The 14,914-nt window shown below is 41.2% G+C and overlaps 1 long non-coding RNA gene across 1 annotated transcript in view; it reads left to right on the plus strand.

The window, feature by feature from the left end:
• Nucleotides 1-14,604, plus strand: part of LOC138834579 (uncharacterized) — a 65,269-nt gene extending 50,665 nt beyond the window's left edge. Inside the window, exon 3 of the long non-coding RNA XR_011374207.1 lies at nt 14,534-14,604. This is a non-coding gene — a long non-coding RNA (uncharacterized lncRNA). The remainder of the gene's footprint in view (nt 1-14,533) is intronic.
• The last annotated feature ends 310 nt before the right edge of the window (nt 14,605-14,914 follow it).

Genomic DNA, 14,914 nt, shown 5'->3' on the forward strand with positions numbered 1-14,914 from the left:
AACTAATTGGAGAATCTAGAAGAAATGGAAAAATTCCTAGCAAATATTGCTATAACAAAACTAAACCAAGAAGATTTAAACCAACTAAATAGACCCATAACAAATAATGCAATAGAAAGGGCAATAAAAGGCCTCCCATCCAAGAAAAGCCCAGGACCAGATGGATTCATAGCCAAATTCTATAAGGCCTTCAAAGGAGAACTTATTCCAATCCTCTTCAAACTCTTCAATGAAATTTAAAGAGAAAGATCATTAACAAATTTATTCTATGAAGCCAGTAGAACTCTCATCACCAAACCAGATAGGGACTTATCAAAGAAAGAAATACAGACTCATCTCTTTAATGATGAACATTGATGCAAAATTTCTTAATAAAATTCTGGATTCAACAACTAACCAAAGAAAAATCATATATTGTGATCAAACAGGATTCATTCCAGGGTTGCAAAGCTGGTTTACTATATGCAAGTCAATTAATGTAATCCAATGCATCAACAGAAGCAAGGACAATAGCCACATAATCATCTCATTAGACACAGAAAAAGCATATGAAAAGATTCAAAACACTTTTATGATGAAAGCTCTGGAGAAGCTAGGAATCCAAGGAACACTCCTCAATATAATAAAGGCTATTAATGATAAATATACAGCCAGTATTATATTTAATGGTGAAAAGTTAAAACCATTTCTTCTAATGTCAGAAATGAAACAAGGATATCTACTCTCCCCACTCCTCTTCAATATAGTACTAGAATTCCTAGCAAGCGCAATAAGGCAAGAGAAAGGCGTAAAGGGGACCCAAATAGGGAAAGAAGTAAAACTCTCTCTTTGCAGATGATATAATTCTGTATTTAAAGAGCCCTATACTCTTCTCCCAAATTACTTGAGCTGATCTGAAACTTTGCTAAAGTAGCAGGGTGTAAAATTGACCTGCAACAATAGCTTTTCTGTATGCCAATAATGAGAAGAGTGAGATGGAGATCAGGAAAACAATTTCTTTTTTCTTTTTTTGGTCTGTCATGGGGTTTGAATTCTGGGCCTGAGTGCTCTTCAGCTCAAGGCTAGCACTCTACCATTTGAGCTATAGCACCACTTCCGGTTTTCTGGTGGTTTATTGGAGATAAGAGTTTCATGACCTTTCTTGTGTGGGCTGGCTTTGAACTGCAATCCTCAGATCTCAGCCTCCTGAGTAACTAGGATTACAAGCATGAGCCACCGGTGCCTGGAGCAACTCCATTTTGAATACACTTAAAAACAATACCTAGCAATTAACCAAAGATGTGATGGACCTCTATGATGAAAAATTTAAAAATCTGGAAAAGGAAATTAAAGCAGATTTAAGGAAATGGCAAAACCTTCCATGCTTCTGGATGGGAAAGATTACCATTGTGAAAATGGCAATACTACCCAAAACTATCTACAAATTCAATGCAATACCAATCAAAATCTCAACAACATTCTTCAATGATATAGAGGTAGCAATATAAAAATTCACATGGAATAATAGAAGACCCCAAATAGCAAAAGCAATCCTTAGCAGGAAAAACAATGTTGGAAGAATATCAATATCAAACTTCAAACTCTATTCAAAAGTCATTGTAATAAAAACAGTTTGGTACTGGCACAAGAATAGGCCCGAGGACCAACAGAATAGAATAAAAGACCCAGAAATGAACCCACAGACCTATAGCCACCTAATATTTGATAAGGGAGTCAAATACAGGATGGGAGAAAGACAGCCACTTCAACAAATGGTGCTGGAAGAATTGGCTACATATGTGCAGAAAACTGAAGCTAGATCCTTATATGTCACCCTGAACCAGAATCAATTCCAAATGGATTAAAGATCTCAATATAAGGCCAGATACATGAAAATATTACAGGAAAGGATAGGAGAAACATAAGGGCTCCTTGGCATGGATCAAAACTTCCTAAGTAAAGATTCAGAAGCATAACAATTCAAAAAAATGACTGGATAAATGAGATTTCATCAAATGGAAGCATTTCTGCATGACAAAGGACATAGCTAGCAAGATAAATAGAAATCCCACAGAATAGGAGAAAATCTTTACCAGCTATGCATCAGACAAGGGCCTCATATCTAAAATATACTTAGAGTTCAAACAATTAACCTCCCCCCCCACACACAAAAGAAAACAAATCCTTAAAGAAACAGCAACCCATTAGTTAATGATCTAAAGACTTAAAGAGAGACTTCTCAGAAGAATAAGTAAGAATAACCAATAGACACATGAAGAGATGTTCAACATCTCTGGCCATAAAAGAAATGCAGATCAAAGCAATCTTGAGATTCCACCTCACCCCCGTTAGAATGGCCAACAATAACAGATGCTGGTGAAGATGTGGTCAAAAGGGAACTCTGCTGCACTGTTGATAGGAATGTAAAATGGTTCAACCACTCTGGAAAGCAGCATAGAAGTTCCTGAAAAGACTAAACAGAACTTCCCTATGACCCAGCAATCCCACTTCTGGGCATCTATCCAACTGACCACAAATCAGGCTACACTAAAGCCAGCAGCATGACCATGTTCATCACAGCATTGTTTACCATAACTGGGATATGGAATCACCAGATGCTCCTCAGTAGAAAAATGGATCAAGAAAATGTTTTACACACACACACACACACACACACACACACACACACACACACACACACACACATACACAATGGAATTCTATGCTTCCACCAGAAAGAATGACATTGCCCCATTCTCAAGGAAGTGGAAAGACTTGGAGAAGATTATATTAAGCAAAGTAAGCCACTCCCAGAGAAACATAGGTTGCATGTGTTCCCTCATTTGTAACAATTAGAATGTGCCTATAAATCTACAAGTAAATGCAATGGATAGTAAAAGGCAAAAAAAATACACAGGACTTGAAACATTCACATAGTGAGAACAAAGAAAGATTTTCTTAGGAGAGGATCACAAAGGATCAATAGCTATGTGCATATGATCATAAAATGATGCTAATTGAAATGACTCCAAGAAATGAAGACAAGATGGGACAAAAGGCAAACTAATTCAGCAGTGATACTCACTAGACACTATTTTGAAAATGAACTATAGAACTTATTGGGGAAGGAGATCGGGAGGGAAAACACTGGGAGAAAATGAAGGAAGAGGTGACACTGTTTTAAAAGAAATGTACTCCCTACCTGACTTATGTAACTGCCACCCCTCTGTATATCACCTTTACAATTAAAAAAAATTTAAAAAGATTAAAAACAGAAAGGCTATGGCACACTCAGATTCCAGTGTTGCAGGATAACAAGAACCTTATTATCTTGAAGAATCGTTTTTTGGTTTTTTTTGTTTTTTGTTTTTGTCATTTAGAATAACACTCAATCACACTCAGGCTTCAATGTAGCCCCTTTTGGGCTATTTCACTTGCCAATCCTAGTCTGGGGATAGGGTCTAGATGATGGGTCCCTGCAGGCCCTGGGCATGTGTGGGTGTCCACTGTGGGGTAGAACCCAGCGGCATCCACTGGGAGGGAAAAACATGGGATCTCTCCTGAGCAGCTCAAAACTTGTTTAAGGAAGGGAGAGCACCTTAACCTGTCCTGATTTTTGCTGTCTAGTAAGAATGGATGTCCTTGATGGAATTTTAGTGAGAAAATCAGAGAAAATCAGAGCTGGATTCATTGCGTTCCATCACTTGAGAATGAGGTATTTTGTTCTTTGTTATTATTAAGTGGTTGTCCAAAAGGGCTTCAGTTCAATGTATCTATTTATGAGTACCGTATTGGTTGATGCCAACCCTTCCATCATTCTCCCCGATCTTTCTTTTCCAACCCAGCAAAGAGATATTTTGAAATGTCAGGCATGTTCTGTCAAAATATCTCCTGGAAATTCAGAGCAGTATGTCCTGATGAGATAGAACACCCAACTGTACCTTGTATGTTAAGAAAGGTAAGAAGTTCTCACCTGGGGGACCATTAAAGTCCTCAGGATGTTTGTAATGATAAGATTCTTAAGGCAAAACCTACAGAGTAAAATGTGGTCACCCTGCTGCTGAGAGTTGGGTTGACGCCCAAGGTGAAGAAAACAGAAGTCCTGTGGTTCATAGTGGTTTCATGATGACGGGTGACATTTCTCCAGAAAAACTGTGACATGACACTATGCTATTGGATAGTTTCAGAGACTAAGTAAGCTGTAGGATAGGGTCTAGGTTCCATGATGCTGTCTCTCTTAACAGTCACAGCTCAGAGATCGCGTGCATGTGTGTGTGTGTGTGTGAGGAAGGAAGTTAATCTCAGTTTTCTGCTGCTGTGTAATGAGTTGCCCAAAATGAAGAAGTTTAAAGCCAATGTTCACTATCCATGTTCTAGCAAGTCTTTTCTGGGATGTGTGGGTGGGATCTGCTGGTTTCCTTGGCATCCATCCTACAAAGCAGTGAAAGGGCTAAGCCGCCCATGCTGGGACTAGGAAGAGGACATCTAGCTGCTGAACTCGTGCCTTGTAGCCCAAGGTTCTATAAGTTCTCTCCAGCGGGTAGATGGACTTTACTTTTATGTTTTGGTGGTACTGGGATTTGAACTCATTATTCTTGCTAGGCAAATATTTTACCATTGAGGTACACCACCAGGTTTTTCCATTGGTTATTCTGAGACAGGGTCTCACTTTTTGCCTGGTCCTATGTTTGGACCATGAGTCTCCTCTTTTATGCCTCCTGCCATAGCTGAGATGACCAGTATGTACTACCACACCTAGCTTCTTCCATTAAAATAGGGAATCTTGAACATTTTTTTCCCCTAGGATGGCCTTTCATCACAGTCTTCCCAGTCTCAACCTCTGATGTAGCTAGAATTATAGGCATGAGCAACTGCACTTGAATGGTAGATTAACTTTTAAAATTGTGATTCAGAAAATTTTCCTACAAAGAGTCAAACAGCTTTAGTTTTGAAGGCCATGTGGTCTCTCTATCCTGCTGTTCTGAAGTTAGCTGTAGCACTATGGACCAGTGTGGGTGGGGTGCTTTGATACCATTCAATTCACAAAAATAGGCAGTGGGTAGATCTGGCTTGTATGCCATAATTGTTCTACTCTGTTGTCAGGGTAGCTAAGGACTTCAGGAAGCACAGAGCAGTCATTCCCAGGACTTTGTCAGAGAATCACATATTACAAATCCTTAGCTAAAGTGGATCAAGGATTCACCCCCAGACACAATGTTGGGGGAATGGGGGAAGAAAAAAAAACATTTCCTCTACCCTCTTATGTCCTGTGTCTATGGCTTGAACTCAAGGCCTAGGTGCTGTCCCATAGCTCTTTGATAAGTCTTGTGCTTTACCCCTTGGGCCACAGCTCTACTTTAGGCCATTTGGTGGCTAATTGGAAATAAGAATCTCTTGGACTTTCCTCCCCAGACTTACTTCGAACCAAAATCCTCTGATCTCAGCTCCCTGAATAGCTAGAAATACAATCATGAGCCATTGCTGCCACCTTTTTTGTTTTGTTTTTTAAATTTCTGCTTTCTTTTTTAAAAATTTTATTTTATTGTAAAATGCTGTACAAAGGGGTTACAGTTACATAAGTAAGGTAATGAGTACATTTCTTGTCAAATATTGTTACTCCTTCCTTTGTTTTTCTCCTACTATCCCTTCCTTCCCCTACCTTCCCCACTCCTCCTTAAATTTCTGCTTTCTTCATGCCTCAGCCCATTCTATTATTTTGCAGAATGAAAAAGTTGCCTCATTCAACTGAAAATAAAGCCAGTTGAGATCTTGTTGTTGTTATTATTATTGTGGATTTGGATTGAACTCAGGGCCTTATAGTTGCTAAGTACCTTATAGTTGGTAAGTACTCTCTCATTTGAGCCACATCCCCAGTGCTTTTGCTTTTAATTTGTTTTTCAGACAGATTCTTATGCATTTGCCCAGGCTAGTCTCAGACCCCAAACATCTGTTCTCTACTTCCTGGGATTACCAGGCATAGACTAACCACACCTGGCCCAAATTAAAATCTTTAGACTGTTTTAATTCCGTACTTCAGTACATCCTGATGTCCCATGTTTACTTGGGGTCTGCAATGATCTCTTCATTTGAAGACACTTCTTCAAACTCCAACTTACATGCCTCTTCTCTGGGAACCCCCCCACCCCCCATTTCTCTCTAGTTGAACCATTGCTTCTTTCTGAATGAACCACATACAAGGAAGGAGAAAGGGAGATAAAGGAGAGAGGAAGGAAAAAAAGAAAGGAAAGGCATAGTCTGGTATTTTATTGAAGCATTTCCTGGGTGTCCCACGAAGGAAATCCTATGAACTTGTTAAAAGACATTCACCTTCACAAAATGCATACACAATATAATGTTATATTCTTTAGTATTTTCAGGACAACTGAAAGTTCTAAGTGATGGTTTCTGATCTTGAATGATTCATCTCTTGCCTAGTGAGCAGTTCTGTAGAAGTTTCTGAAAAAAATGTTCCCAGATTACTGGCTTTCATTCCTCTGTGTGTGTGTGTGTGTGTGTGTGTGTGTGTGTGTGTGTGTGTGTGTGTGTGTGTGTGTGTGTGTGTGTGTGTGTGTGTGTGTGTGTGTGTGTGTAGATAAGCAAATCAGCATCTAAGTTCACCTGATACTCTTCAACTTCCCCCAAACTTTCTTTTGGATGATTGCAAAGCTCTGTGAGCTTTGGGAATGCAGATGGAGGGGGCAGCTTGGCCCTACTCTTGGCTATATATCTATGTATGTATGTGTATATATATATATATATATATATATATATATACACACACACACACACACACACACACATATATATATATATATACACACATATATATTTATTTATTTATTTTCTTTTTTTTGTCGGTCATGGGACCTGAACTCTGGGTTTGTGGGACCTGAACTCTGGGCTTGGATGCTGTCCCTCAGCTCTTCAGCTCAAGGCAAGCGCTCTTCTTGGCTATATTTTAGATGGGGTTAAGAAGGCTCCTTTGCCTGGAACCGGAGCACACACATTTCCCTCTCTCTGTTTACCTTTGATCAGTTTTGCATGTGATGAAGTGACCAGGTTGCCTTCCTTCCTGCACTGAGTTGCCATCTGAGCCAGAGCCAAGGCCTCCAAGTCACAGAGGGGAGGTGGGCCTCTGGAGGACAGGAGATGTGAACACTTGAGGAATTTAGGGATATAGGACATGAGATTACCTAGGTGGGAAGGAGAATACAAGAGACCCCTGGATGTCTGTGTCCTATAAGGCACCTCTGTGTCATAGCTATTCACTTTCTGTACCATCTGCTTCTGCGGTACCATCAGACCCAGATAGGACCTATCCATTCCTTAGACTCACCTGAACCAAGGGCAAAACACAGAGGTGGCTGGGTGCAAGTGGTTGAGGGATGCTTTGTGGACACTGGAGTCCCTGACACAGTGGCACTTCACTGGGACCTAGGAGCAGTGAGAATAAGCATAGGGTGTAACTGATGCTTTTATGAAATGGCATGGAGAGCTGGGTGCTGGGTGCAGGTGGCTCACTCCTGTCATCTTAGCTACTCAGAAGGATGAAATCTGAAGATGAAGGTTTGAAGCCAGTCTGGGTAGAAAAGTCTATCTCTACTTAGCCAGCAAAAAGCTCAAAGTGGCAGAGCACCACCCTTGAGTGGAAAAAGCTAAGGGATAACATCTAGGTCCTAGGTTCAAGCCCTAGTACCAACCTCCTCCCTCCCCCCACACACAAATAACACGGAGCAAACTTTATAAAATACAGTAACAGTAAGCTTTTATTTTGCTTTGAAACTTTTCTTTGCTGGTCATTATATATACCCTACTGTATCAAAATAACTGCATCTGAAGGACCCAGCATGCTGATGAGTGCCTAGAGGTGCTGATGGCTGCTCTTAACTTTCTCTGATCTGGTTCTCACTTGGGTTTCCCCTTTCAGCTTCTAAAGTGAGCAAGTTCCACTTTCATACTGTCTTGGAAATGTAGGGTCTCCAGGCTCCAGGCTCCTCTCTGAGCCTCTTCCCCTCTCAGGCTTCTAGTTCTGTGAGCTAACCCTGGTGACCTGAGGCTATGAGTCCATCTTCCTAAGGTCTGCTCCCAACTTGCTCAGTGTCAGAGCCATGTGTCCCACAGCCTAAGGCTCTCTTGAGCACCCAGCAGGGGCCTGAGCCTCAGCACTGTCTCCTTGATGTTTGCAGCTCAGCAGTGGGGTCCACCATCAATCAAGCTGTCTATGCCCCAATCTGGATTCTTTCATCCTTGTTGATCATTTCACCAATGGAGGACCAAGAAGCATTCTCATCTCCTGGCTCTGGGGTATTGTAGAGAGACTAAGAATGACCAGTTGAGCCAGGCACTTGTGGCTCATGCCTGTAATCCTAGCTACTCAGGAGACTGAAATTTGAGGATTGAGGTCTGAAGCCAGCCAGGGCAGGAAAGTCCATGAGACTCTTATCTCCAATAAACTATGAAAAATAAAAATAAAAGCTTGAAGTGGAGCTGTGGCTCAAGTGGTAGAGTGCTAGCCTTGAGCAAAAGAAACTCAGGGAGAGCACCCAGGCCCTGAGTTCAAACCCCAGGACCAGCACAAAAAGAAGAGCAAGAAACTTTGTATCTTTACCAGCAGGATCCTGCCTGTGCCTTGAAGGTTGATTCACAGGTGGTGGTGTTATTTTAGGAAGTGGTGGTGACATTGGGACCTGGGGTCTAGCTGGAAGTGTGGGTCACCGGGTCAGTGTCCTTGGTGCTGTATCATGTCCTCTACCCTGTTATTTTCAGTTCAACACCAGGTGAACAGTGTCCTCTACCATGTATTCTGTCTGAGCACATAAAATCAAACAACCATGGAATAAACCCTTTGAGCTGAGTGCCAGTGGCTCATGCCTGTAATCCTACTCAGGAAGCTGAGATCTGAAGAATGTGTTTTGAAGCCATCCCAGGCAGAAAAGTCCATTAACCCAAATTAACAAACAACAAAAACAAAAACAAAACACAAAATAAAAGTAACCTAGATGTGGATCTGTGGCTCAAATGGTAGAGTAGCAGCCTTAATTGAAAAAGGCTACGTGAGAACATCAGGCTCTGAGCTCAAGTTCTGACATGGAGAAAAAAAATTTAATGAAAGTGTCAATAGATAATGATAGAGTTATTATTTATGGTAGCCACAAACTGGCATAGGGGGAATACTTATCAATAGATTGTAATTGGCTCAACTATATTGCAGAATATTGGAATAGAAAGTTAAGTAGAATTGTAAATCTTCATATCTAAGAAATACCCACGATGAATTGTTAGGTGAAAAATAAAACAAGTGTCAGAACAATATTTGTGATATGATGCCATTTCTTGGTAGAGGTAGGAGAGAAAACCACACAAATCCGTGGCCTATGTTTGGATGAGCATTGAGAAGCTCTTAGTGGGGCTGCCTGATAAGGTCTGTGGTTGCTACTAAGTAGGAATGGATTGTGGGAGGGTGAGTCATGCTGGTTTCTTTAAACCATATGTGCTTTTCTTTGACTTGTTACAGTGAGTAGGTATTGCTCTTATCATTTAATGAGGTCTAGTAGCAGGATCTCTATAATCTACCTAACAACGACCGAAAAGCCCCAATCCTTTCCAAGTAGCTTCAAGCTTCCCACCTCTGGTTGGCATTGAGGGGGTCCCATCAGAAGAGTCAGGGGAATCAGGGACAGTGAAGATTCAGGGTCTGACAATGTGATGAGCGTGCTTGCCTGAGCACACCTGACTTGATGGCTTAATTTGCATTCAACTTTTACTTTGATGTCATTGTGGGCTGAAGGAAAGTTTGTGTAAATGAACCAGTGTGGCCACACTATCTTCATCTGGCAAAATTCAGAAATAACATTGACCCAATGCTAGAAACTATAGTCTTGGTTCAGATTTCCCTACTATTCCATGGCTGGGATTTGGGAATGATTTAGATGTGTTCCCCAAGAGCTCTTGGATTAAAAGCTTGGCTTCCAGAGGGATTGGGTAGGATCTTTAAACAGTGGAGCCTAGTGGGAGGTTGCTAGGTCATTGGGGTCCTATGCACTGAAAGGGATTAATGAAGCTCTTCTGTTTCATGCTTGAGCAGGTTATGGTAAAAGAACATGACAAAGGCCATATCCATGGCTCAATGGTAGAGCACTTGCTAAACATATGCAAGGACCTGGGTTCCATCTCAGCAGCAGCAACAACAACAACAAAAAACAAAGAACAAATCTGAGCTGGGCATGGCAGTCCCTATTTACAATCCCAGCACTCAGGAAGATGGAATCTCTCTGGATTTCTTCCTCTTGAGCACCCTCTTGCCATGAAGCCATTCATCATGATATCATATAACTAAAGTGGCTCTTACTGCCCGAAATGTGAGATAAGTAGACTGTTTTTTTCTTTATAAAGAATATCGCCCGATGTGGAAGAAATAACTGTATTTTCAAGGCTCATAGAACTCATAAACTTTATAGACCACGATAAAGACACTTTGCCCCATGAAGGTTAGAATGTGTTTTTGACTTTAACTAAGTATCACTATCCCACAATACTGTGAAATTTATGTAATCAATCAAAATAAAAATTGCTAAGAAAAATTAAAATTTAAAAATTTAAAAAAGAATATAGCATCAGGTATTTTAGTACAGCAAAGGAAAGTGAATTAACCTACCTACCATGTTCTTTATCTGTCCTAGGATTCAATCCAGTGTCTTGAGAAGTGATAGCTTTCCAGTCTTTCCTTGTCTTTCTTGGCCTGGGCACTTAAAGAGCTTCAGTTACTTCATAGAATATCTCTCGATTTGAGTTTGTCAAATATTTTGTTCCAACTAGACCAAGAGCAGTAGTGGAGGCAGGCAAATCACTGAAGTACTCCTATGTGCTCCTATGGGATATGCGAAGGATGGATTGGGCAGTATTATTGTCTTTGTTGACCTTGATCATTTGCTTAAGGCAGTGTCTTCTTGATTTCTTGGAGCAGAAATATAAATGCTACAAAGTAGATATCACAAGAAATATTATAAGAACTAGGGAAGTCACTATTTTCCTTTTGTAATTAACTACCTTGGAAGGTGTGGGGTGAAAGTCTCACAAGGGTGCATCTGGCATATGGGAAGTGATGACTGAGGAGCAAATCTAATTTTGTTATGACCACTGTCTCCATTCAGGCTGACGGTGGCCTCTTCCTCTGGCCTCAGACTTCTTTAAGCTGTGCCACACTGGGGTTAATGGAGGAGGAAGGGTGGCTGATGACTGTCTTCTCTCCAAGCATCCCCAGTGCAGTGAGGTGTACACCTGCCTGCCACATTTGCATTGTGAATCTAATTTGTCCTTTCACAGTCCTATGCATCTATCTCCCTTGTGTGACTCTAAGTGTCTTGGGTACTCTAGAGACCTTGTGTGAGTGGAGTCATACAGTATGTAGCGTTTAAAATTTTTATTTATTTATTTTCTGGTACTGGGTTTGAACTTAGGGCCTTGTGCGCTTGCTCAGCTGGCACACTCTGTTACTTGAGCCACACCTCCATCCTGGCTTGTGTGTGCATGTGTATGTGTGTGCTTATACTGGAACTTGAATTCAGCACCTGGGCTCAGTTCTTTAGCTCTTTTGTTCAATACCGGTACTCTACTGCTTGAGCCACAGTTCCACTTTCAGCTTTTTCTGGTGGTTAATTGAAGAGTCTCAGTCTTTCTTGCCTGGGTTACTTCAAGGCATAATCCTTAGATCTCAGCCTCCTGAGTAGTTAGGATTATAGGCATGAGCCACAGGCACCTGGCTACTCAAACTTTTGGTGGTTAATTGGAACGGTCTCATGGACTATTTTTCCTGAACTGGTTTCAAACGTCTATCTTCTGAATATCAGTCTCCTGGGTATGGATTACAGGCATGAGCCACTAGCATCTAGCAGTACTGGACGTTTTATGACCTGTTATTCTGTACAGCACTAAGTCATCAAGAGTTATCCACATGGTAACATATACCAGAATTTACCCCCTTCTAAAGGCAAATAACATTCCATCATACAGATATACCACATTTTAACCCATATGATTGTAGATATAAAGTCAATTTTAGTAGTATAATTTACTTCACTTCATAATTCCACACATTACCATTTCAACATGTAATGGAATTAAAGAGCTGTTTTGCATTGTTCAAATCTTTGAGGTCTGCTGTATTCTAAAGCTAGAGCATAGTTCATACTCCAGAACCACGTTCACATTAGAATTCTTGTGAGTGTGTCAAGCCATCACCACTCCAAACCTCCTTGTAAGGACATCCTCACTCGTGCGGCAGTACTTTGGCTCCTATCCTGTGGCCCAAGCCAGTAAGTTGGTGGTATCTCACCTCCAGTGATTCTTCCTCCAGTTGGGAGGCCAATATCTGTTTTTCCAACACTTGGCTTCAGGTGCCCCTGGCAGCACTGAACAGGCTGTGACTTTTGCTACACTGTGGAGGAGCTCGATTTCTAGGAGTCCTAGTGGCAATCACCGGTCTAACAGTGGGCTTTGCAGGGGAAAGGGAGCAGGTCCCTAGCAGCCTTCCTCATTCAGCTTGCCCATAGCCCTTTCAAGCCCTGTCCTGCATCTTGCCTACCCCCAGGGCTCCCATTAACTCTGTTCTTTGCAAGGGAGCTGTTAGGCCACCTTTTTGTACTAAGGTACAGGACTTCATACAGGTAAACAGAATCCTGGGGACACTGCTACCTGTATGTGGTACAAGATGACTGAGATGCACTTACAAAAGTACCTCTAGCCATGTGCTGGTGACTCACGTCTGTAATCCTAGCCACTCAGAAGGCTGAACTCTGAAGATCGCAGTCTAAAGTCAGCCAGGGCAGAAAAGTCTGTGAGATTCTTATCTTCAATTCACCAGCAAAAAGCAAAACATGGAGATATGGTAAAGTGTCAGCCTTAAGTGAAAAAGCCAAATGAGAGTGCACAAGGCCTGAGTTTAAGCCCTCCTTCCCCCACATACACATATACTCCAAAAAATGCACTTACAAATCTACTTCTACTCTAAACTACTTCCTGTGCTGGGGAAGCCCCAGCCACTACACTGATAACAAATGTGATGAAATACATTTCTTTCTGACTTTCTCTAGACAGTGTCTCCAGTTCCACAAAGAATTGCGTATCAGGTCATCGATGAACTACACAGTAATTTGGGGGAAAGCAGAGCCAAAGGAACAGTCTATAACTCATGCCAACTTGGAAAACTTATGAAGTAGATGGAAGGGAAAATTGATTATGGCTTTTAGAGGACATTAATTTTACAGGCAATGTTTAAAGGACAATTTCCTCTGTAGATTATAAAGCAATTTAGGAAACTCATCCATAAATATTTTAGGAATAAGTGTTTTCTTTAAGAAAGATTAAAAAAAATTGGTGCCTCTTTTCCCCGGCTGGCTTTCATTCACTTAACAGTGTTGTCTTGGTATTTTATTTAAATGTGATCCACATTAGCCAGACTCCAGAGTTTGAAGGCTGTGTTGGTGTCTCTTGAGACATGGGTACAGTTTAAGCAGTGCCATTAATGCAAATTTTATGTCAATGCAGGCCTGTAAAGACAACAGGACATTCCTTTGGACACTGAGTTAGTAAGCATTGGCCTAGCTATATTTCTCAGTGGTTTTGCAAAACTCACAAACTGCACAACACAGCATATACAAACTCACGTACACTTGTACACAAGCACACACATGGGTGAAAGAGTAGTCTGTATGCTCACATAGATATATAGACGTACACATTTGCATACATACACACACACACAGAAATACTACTGGATTTACAAAGGGATTCCCTTCCAATGAACCCCTTCATATGTTGAAAAGACCTAAGCTCATATCACTTAAAATATGGAACATCCTAGATGGCTTCATCTACCTTAAATGAACTCAGAGCACTAACATGAGCCTACAGTTTAGTAAAATTGTCTAACACAAAGCCTATCTTATAGACAAGTGTTGAATGTCTCGTGATTTACTAAACACAGTACCAGAAGTTGCACACCAACTCCTCTGTGCTATGATAAAGTCTCAAAATTGTTCCAGAGAGCCATGGTAATTCATGGCTCATCAGTAGCAACATGAACCAGCAGAAACACACATGCATATATTGCTCCTAAAGCACACACATCCACTGGGCAGCTCATTCTGGGTCTTCTGTAGTCATAAGCAATTGCATTGTGCTCCAACAATTTTGGAAACCCCTGAGTGTAACATCACTTTGAAATGAGAGTCTGGGTGCAAAGATGAATCCTTGGATATCACAAGAAGCACAAGGATAGGACCATGGGTGCCAGCCCTGGTTTTGTACCATGCAAAGCATTCTGCCATCAAAACAGCACTGGAAAGTACATGTTGCTGCTTCACTGGCATAGTCAAGGCCATGGGGTCTGAAGCATCTCAGGAGGTTGCCCTGATTATACAGGGACAGTGGGCATAGAGCTTACAACACACTTAACTAGACTCCTTTAGAGTCCTGATCTCTTAGAGTCAGCATAGCCCAGTTTGTGAGGCCTGAGCCATCACAGGCTTTTACTTTTGGTATATTCTCTATCTTGTAGAATTTGGCTGGGAACCAGACTTGGATTTGAGGAAAAGACTACCTGGGAACTGGCACAGCATCATCACAAGGAGAAGGAATCCAGTCATGGGTAGGTGCTATGCAAATCCTAAACTGAAAAGCACAGAGTAAGGTTGCTCTGTCCTGTGAATGTGTTGCATTTTGTGATTTATCCTCTGTTTAGACTGGGAATCTGCTTAGGAAATAGTACATATTTTACATACTAACAGAAAAAATAAATTGGCATGGGCTGATGGTTTACCTCTGTGATCCTAGCTACTTAGGAGGCTGAGTTCTTAGGATCACAATTTGAATCCACCCTGGGGAAAAACTTCCAAGAGATTCTTACCTCCAATTCCAGCAAAAAGCTAGAAATGGAGGC

The sequence above is a fragment of the Dipodomys merriami genome, unplaced genomic scaffold (assembly GCF_024711535.1).
Source record: "Dipodomys merriami isolate MVZ:Mamm:240054 unplaced genomic scaffold, mDipMer1.0.p SCAF_22, whole genome shotgun sequence".
NCBI lineage: Eukaryota > Metazoa > Chordata > Mammalia > Rodentia > Heteromyidae > Dipodomys > Dipodomys merriami.